This window comes from Pinus tabuliformis, chromosome J (genome assembly GCF_031772625.1).
Source record: "Pinus tabuliformis cultivar Carrire ecotype Pingquan chromosome J, CPIR1, whole genome shotgun sequence".
Lineage (NCBI taxonomy): Eukaryota > Viridiplantae > Streptophyta > Pinopsida > Pinales > Pinaceae > Pinus > Pinus tabuliformis.
In genome coordinates, this window is record NC_142295.1 from 169,812,437 (window position 1) to 169,819,311 (window position 6,875).

The window sequence follows — 6,875 nt, forward strand, 5'->3', positions numbered from 1 at the left end:
CCAGCCCAGTTTGCATCAACAAAGCCACGAATATCCAACACTCTGTCCAATCCTGGTCTTCTTTGGTAGCACAAACCATAATCACTAGTGCCATGCAAATACCTGAAAACCTGCTTCACTGCTATCCAGTGCTCCTTCCTTGGTTTTGACATAAACCTGCTCAATAATCCCACTACATGTGCAATGTCTAGTCTAGTACAGACCATTCCATACATCAGGCTACCGACTGCACTTGCATATGGAACACGGGACATGTCCTCTTCCTCTTCTTTTGTCTAGGGACACTGTTCAGCAGATAACCTCACACCTACAGGAATAGGAACCTTCACCGTTTACTATCCTTCATATTAAACCTCTGTAATATTGTCTCGACATACTTCCTCTGGTTTAACCATTGCTTCCTCTTTTCCTGGTCTCTTTTAATTTCCATACCCAAAATATAGTTTGCAGCACCAATATCTTTCATGTCAAATTTGGAGGAAAATTGGGTCTTCAAATCCTGGATAATTTCTTTATCATTTCCAACCAGCAACATATCATCCACATACAAGACCAGATAAATAACACAGTCACCAATTGATTTAAAATACACACAGTGATCTGCTTTGTTTCCGGTGAAGTCAAGTCCCTTTATAAATGTATCAAATTTCTGATACCACATCCTTGGTGATTGTTTTAACCCATACAGAGACTTCTTTAACTTGCATACCATTTCTTTCTTACCCTTCATCGCAAAACCTTCAGGTTGCTTCATGTAGATCTCCTCTTCCAGATCCCCATGAAGAAATGTTGTCTTCATATCCATTTGTTCTACCTCAAAATCAAAAGCAACAAAAACAGATAAAAGTAATCTAATAGAAGCTACCTTGGCAACAGGAGAAAAAATATCACCAAAATCAATTCCCGACACCTGGGAATAACCTTTTGCTACCAATCGAGCTTTGTATTTCTCCACCTTTCCTTCTGCATTTGTCTTCTTCTTGAACACCCATTTGCTGCCAATGGGTTTCCTTCTAGCCAGTAACTCCACCAAATCCCAAGCCTCATTTTTGTGCAAAGATGCCATTTCATCAACCATGGCCTCTTTCTAGAGTTTTCCATCCTCTGAATCTACTACTTCCTTCATAGTTCTGGGATCATCATCAGTAACAGATAAAGCAAAATTTAAACATAAAGCAGATGGACAATACCTTTCCGACTGCCTTCTTTCTCGAACCGATCTTCTCAAACCCAGAGTTTGTGGCTCTTCATCTTCCGATTCCTCCTCTATTGTAGTGTCTGATTCTTCCTCCTTAAGCTCAAACTCTATCTTCTCAGGTTCCTTTGGTTGGACTTCATGTTTAATAACATCTTTCACATCTCTGAACACCACATCTCGACTATACACAACCTTCCTTGTTACTGGGTTCCAAAGCTTATAACCCTTTAAGCGATCCTTATACCCAATAAAGATGCACATTTCAGATTTACTATCCGACTTGGTTCTTTTCTCCTTTGGAACATGTACATATGCATCACATCCAAATACCTTCAAACGTGAAGAGAGGGTTTCTCACTAGTCCATACCTCTTGTGGAGTCTTATCTTCCAATGCTGATGAAGGTGTTCTGTTGACCAGGTAACATGCAGTCTCCACCGCCTCTACCCAGAATTCTTGTCTTAACCCAACACCATTGAGCATGCTTCTTGCCCTTTCCATCAACGTCTTGTTCATTCTTTCTGCAACTCCATTTTGCTGAGGTGTATATGGAGTAGTCTTCTGCCGTGCTATACCACACTTCTTACAGAATTCTTCAAATTCCTTACTGCAAAACTCTCCACTATTTTCTGTCCTCAACACCTTTATCTTCTTCTCTATCTGGTTTTCCACCAGAGCCTTAAATTCTTTAAACTTGTCAAAGACTTCAGATTTCTTCTTAAGGAAATATATCCATGTATTCCTTGAGAAGTCATCTATTAACGATACATAGTACATAGACTTACCTAGTGATGGAACCTTCACAGGTCCAAAAACATCATTGTGCACAAGCTCTAATATATGTTTCACGCTCTTACCACTAGAGGGGAAACTCACCTGATTCTTCTTCCCATATACACAATTTTCACAAAAATCAAAATCCAGAGAGCTATTACTCATACCTTCTACCATACCTTTACCATGAAGTATTCAAAGGCGCTTCTCTCCAATATGTCCAAGCCTTTGATTCCACAGCATGGTCTTCTCTCCAGAGACCACTAGATTTTCTGCTCCACTTTCAGGAACCACAAAACTATTGCACCCATCAACAAGAATGCTACCTTACAGTTTGTACAGAGTTCCAATCCGAGCTCTCCACATCAATACCAGTGCTACCCAAACCATCTTGTAGATATCCTTCTCGAACACTGTTTTTACACCTGCATCATCCAACTTGCTTACAGAAATCAGATTTTTGGCCAATGCAGGTGGTGGGCCCCAGTATTGCATCAATAATGCTGCAACTCCTGGGACTCCCTACTTTAATTTTATCAACTCGGTAGTTCGTAACAAACTTGGAAGCGACGGTGTTGTATGCACAAGTACTAGCTCTTGCCGCGGCTGTCACTTGGTTAGCTGGCACAAGTCCGCTAGGAGCTTAAGCCAACTTCTATGAGCTCTTAGAAGAAGCTTTTTAACTGATGGACGAAAGCTAACTCAAAGAAGGCTAATCTACTTGCAGAAAGAAACTGGAAAGCTGAAAGGAAATGTAAACCCTAATTTTACCAGCTAGCCCTACTGATGCAAGAAAGAGGATGCAAGCTACTGAAAGAGATGCCATTGACTTCTAGGAAGGTAAAATGCATGTGTCTAAGCTACTTCTATATTAACATCTTAAAAAAACATCTTTTTGTATTTTTGAATAAATTGTTAGAATTATCATGCATGTGATTTTAACTGGTTTTGACTGTGCAGAGGTGGATTGGCGAGAGGAAATGCTTGGAGGAGGTCGGGAAGGTTCAGAGAGGGCCTAAGGGGTCCCTAACACCCTTCCAAAGAGTTTCACAGAGTTTGGCTATCAAGAAACCTCATTCGTGAGCTTCTACAGGAAGTCTGCAGGGGTTCTACAGGATGTTCCGGGATTTCTACAGGATGTTCTGTAATTTTCTACAAGATGTTCAGAAATGGGATTTTGGAGGATGGGTGGAAGAAGAAAGATGAAGGAGTGGGTATGGAGGTAAGATAGGGGTGTGAGGAGGTCTAGGACTTGGGGAATGGAGCTGAGGAGTGGCAAGGATGGTTGGAGTTGTTCAAGGGAGAGTGAAGCAATGTTGCACAAAAATTAGGGTTATGTGAGCAAATGTGGCAAACGTGAGGCAAGAATCCGCATTAGGGGATGGAGCAGATGGGATTGATGGAGTATGGGTAGATAGAGAAGTGGTACGGGTGCTCTGCAAGTTGTTTTTCCAACTGAACCAACAAAGACTTGTAAAATCAAAGACCTAGTTACGTTGCCCTAATCTGATCTAGCTAACAGTAAAGAGAATGAACAGAAGTTTATTTGCAATGAAACCATGTATACCAACTATGCAGCAAAGCAACTGCAAATAAAAATCGAACACTAATGATTGCATGGTGAAGCAAAGACTATGTTTTTGTTGGCAGCAAGGTCACCTTGATCCCAGCTCCTGATCTCACTGAGGGAGAGGTGAAATCAGAGGTGCTTGATGGCCTTTTTCTGAAGATATTCCCTGTTAATAACCTATCAAATCAATCTAAACATAAAAATCCTTTTTAATCATCAAAAGCAATCTAAATAACAAAGCAATATTTAAATCTAAATAGCAGATTTTATTCTAAGAATGCAGCAAAAAAACATAAAGGTAAACAAAGGAGGTACTGGGCACTTGAGTTGGGCCCAACCCCAAGAGCTATAGCCTCCTAAGAGAGATTAGAGCTGGTGAAAAAGCTGGATTCATCTTTATTGATCAAAAGAAATGTTACATTCCAAAAACTCTCCACAAGGAAAAGCTTGAAAATGTGTTGAAATGCAAAGCTAACCTACTGCCTAAGAAATGACTAAAATCGAACTACAAACTAGCTAACTTCTGCCTACAAAGTGACTAACTGAAATGAGGCCCTAAGCCTTCTTATTTATACAAATTGAGGACCCCAACAACCCTCTTAAACTTTAGGAACTCGACTGCCAAAACTTGTAGTTAACAACACTTTTACTAGCACTTGCTCGGCTGCCCTTGTGATAATCGATTTGGTGGCCCTTGAACTCTGAGCTGATGGTGGAGAATTCGAGGTAAGGGCCCATAAATGAAGGGGACACCTTCCTACAAATCCTCTCCCTTGTTCTTCCATGAATTTGGCTGCCAAGTGCTCATTAAAACCTTTGATTTTGTCTCAAAATTGACTAAAAATCTGCACAACGCACCCATTAGACTTGTTGGCATAATGACTAACCCAATTCACTCTATTAGCATAAATATAATTAAAAACATGCAATAAACTAATGAGAATGGTGGATTAAGTCGAATTAGGAGGCTGAATGAGCCCATATAATTATCCATTTTTGGGGCTCATCATCACCCCCTACTGAAAGTGTTGCTCATTCTCTGAGCAACTAATCTATCTCTTCATCTTTGATGGCCCTGGTGGCCTCCCTGTCATGCCAAGCTTCTGAAGTGATGTCCTCTTCTCGGTCATGAAACCATGCTTTTCTCTCTACTTCTTCCCACTGCCTGCTCCTTTTCCTGTAGCAATTTTGTTAAAGCTTCAACCTCAGCCAGCAGCTTGTCCTCTCCTTTTTTTTCATCAGATGTTCCCTTGTCTTTTCTTCTCCCTGTGATTGTTTGGCCCCATTTTCCTCCAATTTCTCGATCTCTTTTAACTTAGCTCGAGTTTCTTGTAGAACAGTCTCAGCATCCTGTAGAGAGGTCTTTGTGTCCAACATTTTAATCCTTTCTCTCAAGGTGGACATTTTCGGGCTTCCCCGTTCATAGGTGATGGATACCTTTGAAGGAGACTTTTCCTTTTGTTTAGCTGGGGTGTCTACAATCATAATTGGCTCTTTTGACTGTGGCTGGGGTCTGCCAGTTTTTATCTGCATACTCCTTCTTGCCTTAAAATACATGGAAGGTTTCCTCTTTCGCTTTCCTTCTTGCTTTGGAGATGTGCTTAGGGTGGCCAACACAGCTGCTGCCTCCCTGGCTAAAATCTCAGGCAATTTTTCCTTTTGTTGCCCTGTTTCCAGACTTCCTGTAGAAATTCTTGTGCTGACTGTTTTCTGGCTTCCTGTAGAAGCTGTTTTCACTATTTTGGTTTGCTTAGCTGGGGGTGCCTTCCCTTTTAATTTTGTTGTGGTTGTCTTGGTTGTGTCCTTACTTGCTTGGAATTTTTCAGTCCTCTTTGCCCTGCTCTACAATCGTTTCTCCCTTGGTGTTTGTGCCTGTGTTCCACCCACAGTTTTGGGCTCAGCGGCTTGGCCTTTCTATTGTTTCTCTTCTTGTTCTTTCTGTGGTGGTCTATCATGGGTTTCCTTACCCTTGGCTTTCTCTTCTGCCTCAATGTGCTCCCTTTCCTCATTGCTGGATGAAGTGAGTTCCTCAGCCAGAATTCGAATATCATCACCCTTGGAAATGTTGCGGAAAATCTCCCAGGAGAGAGGGACAGTGTAGGTATGCAGGGCGTCTTCTACTAATAATTTGATGAGCCCATGATGGGCCAACTGGTCTGGAATCCCTTCATTCATTTTTGTGGGACATTCACTTAATGATTGCAAAAGAAAATAGGGAATGCTTAACTTATTTTCTAGAGGTGAATCAATTCCATGTCTAAGTTCCCACAACAACCTGAAATGATAACCATGGATAATGCTGAATTATGAATCCCCCTGGAATGGTGAGAGTGCTCCCTTTTTCTTATGCTTTGGTCAGAAAAGGAAATGTTGTTTATAGTTTCCCCCTAGACTCAAGGAAGAATTCCTCGGCTGTTTGATATCAATGAACAACAATTCCCTGGTTTCAAGACTTTTGCTGCCCAAATACTCGGCTGTCCGTGTATAAAAGGAAGACTTAGGTTTCCATAGACAGGGCACAGAGCTCAATTCTCATCCCCAGTGCTCATACAACCATGTAAATTCGAATTCTTCATGCACAGGTTAGCCCTCACAATGCTTTATCTTTTCTACAGGAGGAAATTTTTTAACGGGAACTGTGGAGGAGAATTTTGACACAAAATCGACTGAGAAATTCCGTGCCACACACAGGCAGCTGCTTTTTTTTGACTCACAGGCAGACTTGTTTCATACTTTCTTATTCAAAACAGTTTAATTCACCACCTTTCAAACGTATCATGCATGGAAGAGTGTTTTTTCAAGCCACCCTTTCTCAGAACTCCAAACTCGATGAAGAAAAGTCCAGGCTTCTCTGCTTCAGAAGGATATGCCATACTTCCTGTAGAACGCCTCTGCGCCTCTGAGCGAGCCCGATACGTAGCAGAATCTCGAAGACAGGTAGAAAAACCGGTGGAGGATGACTAGTTAATCATTTTGTGCATACTTCAGTTGAGGATGTTGCAAGTGCAAATGAACAACAGTTTGTGAGTTTCAGCCAAGCATTCTTTAATTGTTGCGTGATTCGTGGTGAGGTGGCAAAAATGTGCGCTGGCCCATGCAGACGGAAGTGTTGTCACGAAGCATCATGTTTCCTACCTATGACCACTCCCATAAATTACGTTGAAGGCTAAACAGTCACCACTACCTGTTTCCAGATTTCCTCCTGAGCTGGCTGAGCACACGTGTCGTATTGACCCACCGAGCGCTGTTTGAACTGGATGAGGGTGGCCAGTTAGCTGGCCACTGATTTTTTTAATCACAACCATCTCATTGCTCACGCAGTTTTCAAATTACA